This window comes from Lepus europaeus, chromosome 20 (assembly GCF_033115175.1).
Source record: "Lepus europaeus isolate LE1 chromosome 20, mLepTim1.pri, whole genome shotgun sequence".
Classification (NCBI taxonomy): Eukaryota; Metazoa; Chordata; class Mammalia; order Lagomorpha; family Leporidae; genus Lepus; species Lepus europaeus.
Window position 1 is genome coordinate 56,689,570 of NC_084846.1, and position 14,917 is coordinate 56,704,486.

At 40.7% G+C, this 14,917-nt stretch overlaps 1 pseudogene; it reads left to right on the plus strand.

Annotated features, from left to right (window-relative positions):
• Positions 1-3,860: 3,860 nt before the first annotated feature.
• Positions 3,861-5,450, plus strand: LOC133749826 (importin subunit alpha-1-like; annotated as a pseudogene).
• Positions 5,451-14,917: the final 9,467 nt, after the last annotated feature.

Here is a 14,917-nt window from a genome sequence, read left to right on the forward strand (position 1 = left end):
TTGCCTTATCATATGCAAATATATGCCTATTAAAGTAGTTTTTAACACATTCACTGCTTTCTCACTTGTTATATGTGATTAATGTTTGTAAAATAATAAATAATGTAAGAAAGAAGAGAGTGCAGTCTCAAGGAAGAGTTAGGGAGAACGTAGCAGAGGAAATTCTACAAAATTGGAGGGACACAGTAGACTTACATGGAGGGCGTGGAGGCACACAACTCAGGACCCCAGCAGCCAAGAGCCTCTGCACCAGTGTTGGAGAGTGAGGTGAGATCAGACTGCAGCACCCCAGGCCACTGGTGAAAAAACTACAGGAAGAGCCTACAGGGAACCCAGCTTGGTGCCCTGTGGGGGACAGTGTACCTGCCAAACTAGAGGAGAAAAAACAAAGGGGGGAGGGAATGTTTCTCTCTCCTTGATCATCCTGCAATGGGGTCCTGTAACAAGCTGATAGAGAGCAGGCACCATTGTGGACATATGTAACAGCTGCACCAGCCCATGTTCACGCCCAGCAACAGGCCAAGCAGACTCCTGAGTCTGGTGGGGAGAACATACAGGAGTCTGGGTGCTCATGAATGTGGGAGGCTTGTGCGCCAAAACTGTGAAAACATTGAGGCTGTGTGGGAGGACTCAGGGTGTGGCTGGGACTTTGGGCAGTCACTGTGGGAGGCGCCACAGCTCAGGGCTCCCTGGTTAGCTGGCGAGGGACATTGCTAGGGAATCTGAGCTCACACTGAGGGCCGCACAGATCCTTTGTGCGGTCCTTGTGGCAGGAAAGATGAATAATATACTGACTGGGGCTAGTGCCCAGGCACTGGTCTCCTTTGATGAGAGGAGCTCAGCTGAGTCTAGACCAACAGACAAGAACAAACCTCCCCTCTGATAAAATAAAAAAAAAGAGGAGATTTACCAAGCCAAACCTGGGTGTCACCTCAGGCACGCCCTTCACCCTGGAGAACTGAACAGAGCTTCCTGTCATATCCACCACACACCTCTAGGTATTCACTGAAAGCAGACACTCCACTAATCTGCAGAGGAATACTACAAAGATAAAAGCCACCACAGAAAAAAATCAAAGAAGAAACCAACAAGTATCTCCACAAATGCCAAATAACAAATGCACCAACTCAAGAAACAAGAATAAGGAAGACAACATGACACCCCCAAAATAACACAACACTTGAATCCTAGATTGTGAAGATAATGAGACTGAAGAAGTGCCAGAAATAGAATTCAAAAAACTGATCATAGGATTACTTAGAAGTAATCAGAAGCAAATGCATGAACTAATAAAATCCATACATGACATGAAAGAAAATTTCTCCCATGAAATTAATATCTTAAAGAGATATCAAAATGAAATCTTGGAAATGAAGAATTCAATAGAACAAATAAAAAAAGCCTTAACAACAGAATCAGTAAAACAGAGTAAATATCCAACTGAGAAGACAAAGCACATGCCGGCGCCGTGGCTCACTTGGCTAATCCTCTGCCTGTGGCACCAGCACCCTGTGTTCTAGTCCCGGTTGGGGTGCCGGGTACTAGTCCTGATTGTTCCTCTTCCAGTCCAGCTCTCTGCTGTGGCCTGAAAGGGCAGCAGAGGATGGCCCAAGTCCTTGGGCCCCTGCACCCGCATGGGAGACTGGGAGGAAGCACCTGGCTCCTGGCTTCGGATCGGCACAGCGCCGGCCATAGAGGCCATTAGGGGGAGTGAACCAATGGAAGGTAGATCTTTCTCTGTCTCCCTCTCATTGTCTATAACTCTCTCTCTCTCACTGTCTAACTCTTCCTGTCAAAAAACTAAAAAATAAAAATAAAAAAAGACAAAGGAAATTATACAGTCTGACCATACACAAGAAGAAGAAATTAGAAAACTAAAAAACACTGTTAGTAATCTACAGGATACTATAAAACGACCCAACATATAGGTTCTAGGAGTTTCTGAATGTGTAGAAAGAGAGTATGAATTAGAAGGCCTTTTTAGTGAAATATAGCAGAAAATTTCCCTAATTTGCAGAAAGAAAGGGACATCCGAGTACAGGAAACATATAGAACTCCTAATAGACATGACCAGAAAAGATCTTCACCATGACACATTATAATCAAACTCATCACAGTAAAACATAAAGAAAAGATTCTATGAAGTGCATGAGAGAAATGCCAGATTACTTTCAGAGGATCTCCAATTAGACTCATAGCTCACCACTCATCAGAAACCCTAAAAGCTAGGAGAGAATGGTGAGATAAATTCCAAATCTTAAGACAAAAGAACTGTCAACCCAGAGTACTATACCCTGAAAAGCTCTCATTTAATAATGATGGTTAAATAAAGACCTTCCATGACAAATAGAAATTGAAAGAATTTGTCACCACCTGTCCAGCCCTCCAGAAGATGCTTAAGGATATGCTGCACACAGAAACAAAAAACATGATCATCACTACAAAAGAAAGTAAAGGAAGAAAATTTCCCAATAAAAATACAAAGAAAATCCAAAGTAAAAAAAAAAAAGAATATTTATGGAAAAATGGCAGGGCAAAGTCATTACATATCAACTGTCACCTTGAATATAAATGGCCTCAACTCCCCAGTTAAAAGACACAGACTGGCTGAATGGATTAAAAAAACAAAACCCATCTGTTTGGTGTCTGCAAGAAACACATCTCACCAAGATGCACACAGACTAAAAGTGAAAGGATGGAAAAAGATATTCCATGACAACACAAAAACCAAAAAAGAGCTGGTATAGCCATTCGAATATCAGACAAAATCGACTTTAAAACAAAAACTGTTAAAAGAGACAAAGAAGGGCACTATGTAATAATTAAGGGATCAATTCAACAGGAAGATATAACTAGTATAAATGTATATGCACCTAATTACAGGGCACGTGGCTATTTAAAAGAAATGTTGGCCGGCGCCGTGGCTCAACAGGCTAATCCTCCGCCTTGCGGTGCCGGCACACCGGGTTCTAGTCCCGGTCGGGGCACCGATCCTGTCCCAGATGCCCCTCTTCCAGGCCAGCTCTCTGCTGTGGCCAGGGAGTGCAGTGGAGGATGGCCCAAGTGCTAGGGCCCTGTACCCCATGGGAGACCAGGAGAAGCACCTGGCTCCTGCCATCGGAACAGCGCGGTGCGCCGGCCGCAGTGCGCTACCGTGGCGGCCATTGGAGGGTGAACCAACGGCAAAAGGAAGACCTTTCTCTCTGTCTCTCTCTCTCACTGTCCACTCTGCCTGTAAAAAAAAAAAAAAAAAAAAAAAAAAAAAAGATAAAAAAAAAAAAGAAATGTTAATGGATCTAAAGGGAGAATAGATTCAAATATAATCATAAAGGGGGGCTTCAAAACTTCACTTTCAGCAATGGACAGATCAATCAGACAGAAAATCAATGAGGAAATAGCACAGTTAATTGACACTATAGCCCAAATGGACCTAACAGATGTCTACAAAACTTTTCATCCTACTATTGCATAATACTCATTCTTCTCACCAGTACATAGAACTTTCTCTAGGATTGACCACAATTAGGACATAAACCAAATCTCAGCAAACTAAAAAACTGGAAATCATATCATGAATCTTCTCTGTTCACAATGGAAGGAAGCTAGGAATCAAGAATGTCTAGAACATGTGTAAACACATGGAGACAGAACAACATAATCCCGAATGAAATAAAAAAAATTTCTGGAAAAAAATGAAGATGACAATACAACATATCAAAACTTATGGGATATGGCACACCATCTCAGGGCTGATCTGCAGTGGACGTCTTCAGGGCAGCCGACTCACAGTCTATGGGCACTCACTCCCTCCTGGGGAAGCCTACACCAGCTGTGCAGCTTATTCCTTTTGTCTCATAACCATGTCCACCAAGGAGAATGCTAATTCACCAGCTGCCCGTCTCAACATATTCAAGAACAAGGGAAAAGACAGTACAGAAATGAGACGGCGCCAAATAGAAGTTAATGTGGAACTAAGGAAAGCTAAGAAGGATGACCAGATGCAGAAAAGGAGAAACGTGAGCTCCTTTCCCAATGACGCAACTTCTCCACTACAGGAAAACCGCAGTCAGGGCACTGTACATTGGTCTGTTGATGACACTGTCAAAGGCATAACCAGCAACAATTTGGAAAGCCAGCTCCAAGCTACTCAAGCTGCTAGGAAACTGCTTTCCAGGGAAAAACAACCCCCCATAGACAACAGAATCCAGGCTGGTTTGTTTCCAAAATTTGTGTCCTTCTTGGGCAGAACTGATTGTAGCCCCATTGTAGCCTTAGGCAAAACTGATTGTAGCCTCATTCAGTTTGAATCTGCCTGGGTGCTCACTAACATTGCTTCTGGGACCTCAGAACAAACTAAGGCTGAGGTGGATGGAGGTGCTATCCCAGCATTCATTTCTCTGTTGGCATCTCCCCCTGTTCACATCAGTGAACAAGCTGTATGGGCTCTAGGAAACATTGCAGGTGATGGTTCAGTTTTCCAAGATTTGGTTATCAAACATGGTGCAATTGACCCACTGTTGGCTCTTCTTTGGCACACGGTTACTTACGTAATCTTACACGGACACTTTCAAACCTTTGTCGCAACAAGAATCCTGCACCCCCATTAGATGCCGTTGAGTAGATTCTTCCTACTTTAGTTCATCTCCTGCATCACAATGATCCGGAAGTGTTAGCAAATACCTGTTGGGCAATTTCCTATCTCACTGATGGTCCAAATGAACGAATTGAAATGGTTGTGAAGACAGGAGTTGTGCTCCAACTCGTGAAGCTTCTAGGAGCTAATGAATTGCCAAATGTGACTTCTGCACTGAGAGCCACAGAGAATATTGTCACAGGAAAAGATGAACAGACACAGGTCATGATAGATGCAGGAGCACTTGCCATATTTCCCAGCATGCTGACTAACCCCAAAACTAACATTCAGAAGGAGGCTACATGGACAATGTCACACATCACAACTGGACGACAGGACCAGATACAGCAAGCTGTGAATCACAGATGGTCCCATTCCTTGTTGGTATTCTCTCTAAGACTTTAAGACACAAAAAGAAGCAGTATGGGCTGTAACCAACTATACAAGTGGTAGAACAGTTGAACAGACTGTATACCTTGTTCATTGTGGTATAACAGAACTGTTAATGAACCTCTTGACTGCAACAGATACCAAAATTATTCTGGTTATTCTGGATGCCATTTCAAATATCTCCCAGGCTGCTGAGAAATTAAGTGAAACTGAGAAACTTAGTATAATGATTGAAGAATGTAGAGGCTTGGACAAAACTGAAGCTCTTCAAAACCGTGAAAATGAATCTGTGTATAGGGCTTCATTAAACTTGATTAAGAAGTACTTCTCTATAGAGGAAGAGGAAGATCAAAATGTTGTGCCAGAAACCATCTCTGAAGGCTACACCTTCCAAGTGCAGGATGGGACGGGGGCTTTTAACTTTTAATCACACTGCTGAGGCATGAGTTGTCTTGTTGTGTACTATGTGTGGTAGAAGTTTGTCTCACTGTTTCTCTACTGAGACCTTTTTTAAAATGTGGTTTGTTATTGTAGCACTTATACAACAAAACTATACTTCAACAGTTCCAAACTGTATATACTGTATGAAGCTTGTCCTCTGAATGGGTTTATTACTTCTGTGGTAGTTCATATCTTACAGTGTCCTGTAAATAAATATTAAATTTCACCCCTTTCTTTAAAAAAACATATGGGATACAGCAAAAGCAGTGTTAAGAGGAAAGTTTATAGCAATAGGTGCCTACATCAAAAAAATTGAAAGGCACCAAAAGTGAGCTGTCAATGCAACTCAAGGATCTAGAAAAACAACAGCAAACCAAACTCAGACTAGTAGGAGAAGACAAATAATTAAAATTAGAGAAGAAATCAACAAAATTGAAACCAAAAAAATACAAAAGATCAGCAAAATGAAGAGCTGCTTTCTTGAAAAAAAAAAAATAAACAAAATTGACAGACCATTGGCCTTGCACACTATTGGGTCAACTAACCCAAAAAAGGAGAGAGAAGAACGAAATAAAAAAATTAGAGATGAAAAATGAAATGTAAGATTAGAAACCACAGGAAAAAAAGAATCATCAGAAATTACTACAAAGAACTGTTTGCCAACAAACTGGGAAACCCAGAATAAATGGATAGATTCCTGGACACATATAACCTACCTAAATTAAGCCATGAAGACACAGAAAACTTAAACAGACCCATTACTAAGATGGAAATTGAATCAGTAATAAAGACCCTCTCAATAAAGAAAAGCCCAGGACCAGATGGCTTCACTGCTGAATTCTACCAGACATTTAAAGAAGAACTAACTCCAATTCTTCTCAAGTTATTCAAAACAATTGAAAGAAAGGGAATCCACCCAAATTCTTTCGATGAAACCAGTATCTCCTTAATTCCTAAACCCAAAAGAGATGCAACAAAGAAAGAAAACTACAGACTAATTTCCCTGATGAATATAGATGCAAAAATCCTCAAAAAAAATTCTAGCCAATCAAATCCAGCAACACATCAGAAAGATTATACACCCAGACCAAGTGGGAGTTATCCCTGGTATGCAGGGATGGTTCAACATTCGCAAATCAATCAATGTAATACATTACATTAACAAAATGAAGAACAAAAAACATATGATTGCCTCAATAGATGCAGAGAAAGCATTTGATAAAATACAACACCCTTTCATGATGAAAACTCTAAGCAAATTGGGTATAAAAGGAACATTCCTCAACACAATCAAGGCAATTTATAACAAACCCATGGCCAGCAACCTACTGAATGGGGAAAAGTTGGAAGCATTCCCATTGAGATCCAGAACCAGACAAGGATGATCACTTTTACCACTGCTATTCAATATAGAGCTGGAAATTTTAGCCAGAGCCATTAGGCAAGAAAAAGAACCGGGTTCTAGTCCCGGTCGGGGCACCGATCCTGTCCCGGTTGCCCCTCTTCCAGGCCAGCTCTCTGCTGTGGCCAGGGAGTGCAGTGGAGGATGGCCCAAGTCCTTGGGCCCTGCACCCCATGGGAGACCAGGATAAGCACCTGGCTCCTGCCATCGGAACAGCGCGGTGCGCCGGCCGCAGCGCGCTACCGCGGCGGCCATTAGAGGGTGAACCAACGGCAAAGGAAGACCTTTCTCTCTGTCTCTCTCTCTCTCACTGTCCACTCTGCCTGTCAAAAATAAAAAAAAAAAAAAGTAATACAAATTGGGAAGGAAGATGTCAAACTATATTTGCATGATGACATGATTCTATATATTCGAGATCCAAAAGACTCCACCAAGAGACTATTGGAACTCATAGAAGAGTTTGGTAATGTAACAGGATATAAAATCAATACACAAAAAGCAACAGCCTTTGTATACACAGACAATGCCATGACTAAGAAAGAAGTTCTTTTGTTTTGTTTTGTTTTTTTGACAGGCAGAGTGGACAGTGAGAGAGACAGAGAGAAAGGTCTTCCTTCTGTTGGTTTATCCCCGAAGTGGCCACTACGGCTGGCACGCTGCACCAATCTGAAGCCAAGAGCCAGGTGCTTCCTCCTGGTATCCTATGAGGGTGCAGGGTCCAGGCACCTGGGCCATCCTCCACTGCCTTCCCAGGCCACAGCAGAGAGCTGGACTGGAAAAGGAAAAACCGGGTCAGAATCCGGCACCTTGACTGGGACTAGAACCCGGGGTGCCGGCGCTGCAGGCGGAAGATTAGCCTAGTGAGCTGTGGCACCAGCGAGAAAGAACTTCTAAGATCAATTCCATTCACAATAACTACAAAAAAAAAATCAAATACCTTGGAATAAATTTAACCAAGGATGTCAAAGATCTCTACAATGAGAATTACAAAACATTAAAGAAAGAAATAGAAGAAGATACAAAAATGGTAAAAATCTTCCATGTCCATGGATTAGAAGAATCCATATTATCAAAATGTCCATTCTTCTGAAAGCAATTTACAGGTTCAATACGATACCAACCAAAATACCAAAGACATTCTAGAAAAAAATGATGCTGAAATTCGTAAGGAAACACAGGAGACCTCAAATAGCTAAAGCAATCTTATACAATAAAACAAAGCCGGATGCATCACAATATCAGATTTCAAGACATACTACAAGGCAACTATAATCAAAACAGCCTGATACTGGTACAAAAACAGATGGATAGACAAATGGAACAGAATAGAAATGCCAGAAATCAATCCAAGCATCTACAACCAACTTATATTTTACCAAGGAGGTAGAACTAATCCATGGAGCAAGGACACGTTCTTCAACAGATGGTGCTGGGAAAACTGGATTTCTACATGTGGAAGTATGAAGCAGGATCCCTACCTTACACCTTACACAAAAAAATCCATTCAAAATTGATTAAAGACCTAAATCTATGACATGATACCATCAAATTGTTAGAGAACAATGGGGAACCCTGCAAGACACTGGCAAGGCAGAGTTCTTGGAAAAGACCCAGAGGCACAGGCAATCAAAGCCATAATCAACAAACTGGATTATATCCAATTGAGAAGCTTCTGTACAGCAAAAGAAACAGTCATGAAAGTGAAGAGGCAACTGACAGAGTGGGAGAAATTATTTACAAACTATGCAACCAACAAAGGATTAATAACAAGAATCTACAAAGAGATCAAAAACTCCACAACAACAAAACAAACAACCCTATTAAGAAATGGACAAAGCACTTGAAGAGACATTTTTCAAAAGAGGAAATCCAAATGGCCAACAGACACATGAAAAAGTGTTCAGGATCAATAGCTGTCAGGGAAATGCAAATCAAAACCACAGTGAGGTTTCACCTCACCCGAGTTAGAACGGTTTTAATACAGAAATCAACAACAACAAAAATGCTGGTGAGGATGTGGGGAAAAGGTACCCTAATCCACCACTGGTGGGAACATAAACTAGTAATTCCACTATGGAAGATAGTATGGAGATACTTCAGAAATCTGAATATAGCCCTACCATTGACCCAGCCATCCCACTCCTGGGAATTTACCCAAGGGAATGGAAATCAGCAAATAAAAGAGTTATCTGTACTTCCATGTTTATTGCAGCTCAATTCACAATAGTTAAGACATAGAATTAACCTAAATGCTTGTCAACTGAAGACTAGATAAAGAAATTATGGGATATGTACTCTATGGAATATTACACACAGTGGTAAAAAAAAAAAAGAAATCTGGTCATTTGCAACAAAATGGGCAAATCTGGAAAACATCATACTTAGTGAAATAATCCAATCCCAAAGGGACAAATACCATATGTTCTCCCTGATCTGTAATAACTAATAGAGCACCTAAAAGGAAATCTATAGAAGTGAAATTGACACTGAGAAGCAATGACTTGAATATCCCTTGTCTTGACTGTCAAGGAACAGTATTTTATTTTCTTCTTAATACTATTTGTTGAACTCCTTACTTAACATAGAGTTAATCATATCTGTATAAACTCAATTGAAAATAGAGCTCAGTGATCTGTACAGTGATCTGCCCTCAAGGAGACCCAACAGGCCTGTCCACTGCAGTGGCTTTCAATGTGGTAAGCCTGGGCTTCAGCAGAAGTCAGCTTGTGAAGAGCCCTGGCAGCTCTGCCAAGAGTTGGATCACTGGAAATGGACCTGCCCTGGAGTCGAAGGATGCCCAGGTCAGAGCCACAGATCTTATTGGCTCTAAGCTGAAAAGCCCTTCACTCAGCCCAGCTTCCAAAGTGACCACTGCAGCTGAGGGGATGGTCAAGTAGGGTCAGCAACATTGCAGGCAGAACTATAAATTTCTTGTTAGAGATGCCCCCTGCCTTTACCTGGCCAGCTCTCCTCCCAGGCCAGCCAAGTAATGAAAGTCAACAGAGTGCCTTCCCCTAGGAGGTTCACACCTCCCTTAGGATATACCCCATGGGAAGAGATAGATAGGTCTGGGCCTCTTAACTTACAAGGCCTAAAGCCCACAAGATTATTATCAAGCCCCTTCTATCAGGTTCTATTTGCCTCTCAATCAGAAAACTTAATTGTAGCTTAGACAGCACCTTTCTTAGCTCCTCTAATAATGACTCTGTCCTTTGTTCTAGACTCTGTCTAGTGCACTTGGGCCTCATTCCTTTGTAATCATAACCTCTACTCTACCACCAATGGCTCTACTCCCAACCTGTGTGTACTGATGGTCCTCTTCCCCACTTAATGCTGTATAATTGTTCAAACCTGGTAAATGCCACTCTTAGGATCATTGGTTACTATCCTCACTCTGTCTTTTATGACCTTGTCTAAATATGATCAGAGTCAGTGAACTTGGAAGGCTTCCATAGCCTTGGCAACTCATGACAACAGCCTAGGGTGGTTACTGGCGCCATAAACTAGAGTGTCAATTTGTTGGGTCAACAACAGGAGCCACTGTGCACTTGCTCCCCATGTGGGATCTCTGTCCTTAATGTGCTGTACATTTTGATTTAATGCTATAACTAGTACTCAAACAGTATGTTTCACTTTGTGTTTCTATGTGGGTGCAAACTGTTGAAATCTTTATACTAAATTGATCTTCTGTATATAAAGAGAATTGAAAAGGAATCTTGATGCAAATGGAAGGGGAGAGGGAGCGGGAGAGGGGAGGGTTGCGGGTGGGAGGGAAGTTATGGGAGGGGGAAGCCATTGTAATCCATAAGCTGTACACTGGAAATTTATATTCATTAAATAAAAGTTAAAAAAAAATAAAGTGAAAAAAAAAAGTATTCCAAAAAAAAGAAAATAGAGCTCAGTAAAAAATAAGATTGGTAATAAGAAAGGGAGGAGGAAGTTTTTAACTGTAAAGCTGTATAGTTCTGCATACATTCTTATGGACTTACTTCTAAGGGTATAGTTTAAAAACTTGCCATGGGCATAGCGGGTAAAGCCGCTGTCTGCAGTGACAGCATCCCATATGGGCGCCAGTTAGAGTCCCGGCTGTTCCACTTCCAATCCAACTCTCTGCTATGGCATGGGAAAGCAGTAGAAGATGGCCCAAGTCCTTGGGCCCCTGCACCCATGTGGGAGACCCGGAAGAAGCTCTTGGCCCTTGGCTTCAGATCAGCATAGCTCTGGCCATTACAGCCAATTGGAGAGTGAATCAGCAGATGGAAGACCTCTCTCTCTCTTTCTCTCTCTCCCTCTCCTTTCTCTGTGAAACTCTTTCAAATAAATAAATAAATCTTAAAAAAAAAAAAAAACTTGCCATGGGACCCCAAATGCCATTAAGCTGGGTGATAAAAATGCCATCGTGTTAAAGTGATCACATTAAGTGTTAAAGTGATCGTATAGATAAGATTAAGTGTTAAAGAATCAAATAAATAAGATCAAGTGCCTGGTAATAATAATAGATAGAATTAAAAAGAAGAGAATGTTCCAAAATGGGAAGTATTCCACACAGCATGACAAACACCCTAAACAGCACTCTTACCTCAGAATCAGCCCTTAAGACATCCTGGTCTGGCTTAAAAGCCCATGAGAGCATTTTGGACACGGTAAGCCATGGACACTGCGGGGAAAACAACCAAACAAAAAAACAAAAACAAACAAACAAAAAAAACCACAATGTCCTACATGAATGACCTCTGTGAGAGAGACCCTGGTGGATAGAACTGGCCATCAAAGAAGGATATACTTTTCTCTGAAGGGAGGAGAGAACTTCCACTTTGCTTATGGCCTTGTCTAAATATTGATGGAGATTGTGGATTCAAAAGGCTTCCATAGCCTTGGCAGCTCATATCAAGAGCTTCAGGTGGTCACTGACACCATACCTAAGAGTGTTGATTGTTGGTTTGACAACAGGAAGTCACTGTGCACTTGCTTCCCATGCAGGACCGCTGTCCTCAATTAGTTGTATTATGAGAATTTACTGTAAAACTTATTCTCAAACAGTTCTCTGTGTGTGCATGTGTAAATTGTTGAAATATTTTACTTAGTACAGAGTTGTCTTCTGTGTATAAAGTTAGTTTAAAATGAGTCTTGGTGGAAAATGGGACTAGGAATAAGAGAGGGAGGAGGAGATAGGGTAGGAGTGGGAGTGAGAGGATGGGTATGGTGGGGGGAATCACTATGTTCCTAAAGTGGTACTTATGACATTTGTACTCCTTAAATAAAAGGTTTCTTTGGGAAAAAAAAAAAAGGATGCTATTAAACTCATCTAATCTAATAAAATGTAAAGAAAAATAGCAAACAGAGACAAGATAAAGTCAATCCATGATCATAAATGAGCATAACTACTGATGCCATCTGCTGGTGGCAACAGAAATGGCATGTTGATCATCAACAGTAACTGTTCAGGTCTGTAGAAGTGCATGATGATTTTTTGTGAAGGGGTATGCCTTTTAAAAAATCATTCATTTTCTTTATTTGAAAGGCAGAGAGACAGAAAGAGAGAGGGAGCAAGACAGCAAATGCACTCCCATCCTCTACTTCACTTTCCAAATGCCTGCAACAGCCAAGGCTGGGTCAGACCGACGCCAGGAGCCTGGAACTACATCCAGGTCTTTCACGTGGGTGGCAGGAATCCAATTACTCAAGCCATCACCTACTTCCTCCCAGGGTGCACATTGGCAGGAAACTGGAATGTGAAGTAGAGCCAGGATTCAAATCCAGGCACTTGATATAGGGAGTGGGTGTCCCATGTGGCATCTCAACTGCTACACAAAACACCTGCTCCATGTGAGCTGAAATCTGGAAGGCAAAGAAGCCTCTTTATTATTTTCCTTGGCCTTATGGATTTCTTTTCTAGGTTAACTGAAGAGAATTCAATTAAAGGACTAAATTCAGAGGTGTGGCAGGAGGAACAATAACTTAGGATGGTGAGTCACCCAGGGACCAACAACAAAGAGGAGCTAGTACTAGCCTTGGAACTGAATGAAGAGGCAGCCAGAAGTGGAGAGGCTGAAACTGGAGACAACAGAAGGGCTGCCCAATACAAGCTGTGCAGTACGAAAGAGAAAATATAGCTTGGCTGAGGAAGTGGGAGAATAAATACCCGATTGCTTTCTTCTCCTGCTATCTATCCTCCCAAAGCCAGAGAGGCGAGGAAACTCAAATTCAGGGAGGGAAGAAAGGGAAGGGGAATGGATTTGGAGGGTTGGTTGGTGATAAACCAGCACACAGTCCCTTCACAAATGAACTGATCCCCCCCCCCCAACCCAGACATACACACACACAAGTCTTATATTAGAAATATTTCTTTTACATATTTGGATCCCTATGTTAATCCAAGACTGAATTCTTAAATATTTCATAGTGGTAACTATTCTAGCACCGATTAGAAAAAGAACTCAAAAATAAATGTTTTTGGATAAATGAATGACTTAAAATCTTGTTGGAGGGAAAAAAAGCAAATATATCCTATTTTACATTATATCTTAATGCCCAGTTAATTCTCTTGGGAATTCAATACATTAACTAGCAAACATGAATATACTAAATATATCAATAAAGCAAACAAGATAATTTTTCCTAATTCCATGTGAGTTTATAGGAGAAACAAATTCAAATAGCAGACTCTAAGAGAGTTTCCTCCACAGTTTGAGTTTTAAAAATAAGACCTGCAATATATTTTTAAAATAGTAGTTCACTTATATTTCCTTCTGGCTTTCCAAGTTCACACAAAAGCTTTAAATAGAAGTGAAGAGTTGAGTTTATCTTGGGAAACAAGTACTAAAGTCAACATTGAAGGTATTCTAATGTGGTGTAACAGTTGAACTGTAATAAATAAACAACCTATTGAAGGCAAGTAGATAAAAAGTCTCCAGAGTACTACAGGTTAATTGGTGGACACTGTTACAGCCAGAGTCCTTCCCTCCTTTATCTAAATACACAGAGAATTATGTTTACGGTGACCAATATTCCTTTGTCCAACTATTTATTATAACTGTCAATCAGTGAACTGTGGAAATGGTATAAGACTTAAGACAAACATATAAGTGTACTCATCACTCTCCGTACAATTACTATAGTTTGCCTATTGATAGGGTTACATCAATTTTTTTAGTAGTACTATCAATATCTAAATCCTAAAGCAGATAGTTCTCCAAGTGCCATAATCCCTTGTATATTCCCAAGTGTCAGGAAGAGAGTATAATTGAGATTGTTCTCTTGATATTTTGATGTTATAGAAAACAGAACATCTATAATAGACATTTTTGAGGCACACATAACATGAAAAGGATATTTCCATGGAGAAGGTACATTTTGATTGCTTCTTGTTACTAAGTGCATTGTTCAGCAAATGTTCTGCGATATTGAGTTTCAGGCATCAGTTGAATTATATTATGGTAAGATTTGTGATTAAGGTAAGCTAACTCAAAATGACAAGCCAGGGGCTTTTAAAAGCCACATTTCAATGAAATCTGGCAGCACAAAAACAGCTGCTCTAAGTCCACCCCTCTAATATTTCAAAGGAAGAATAGCAATGGATTTCTGATACCATATGTGCCAACTGCAGAAATTCTAGAACAGCCTGAGAGACCCTGGGTGAAAGGTCATACTCTGAGTTATACAGATGGCATGTTTAATTATTAAAGAGCACTTCCAATCATTGAATTATTTCAGACCTTGAAATGAAAGGCCTTCTCAATATCTTGAAGCTTGTTACAACCTAAACTCTGCTGTCAAACTTCTATAGAGTCAATAAGTAGCATATGTGATTTTATATCCTAATTTGATTTACATTCTCATGTGAGTTGAATTTGTTTTGCAGGCTCTAAAAGACATTTCTTGGGGGGAAAGATTGAAGGTTATATTTTCAGCAGAGGACTTAAAATTAAATCTAAATCCTTGCTTCAGACTTATTTCAGGCTAGAATTCCTCAGGAGGATGGATAAATGGCTCCTTCATTCAGCAGAATTGTTTGTAGTTCTGCTGAAAACTTGCACATCTGGCATCAAAAA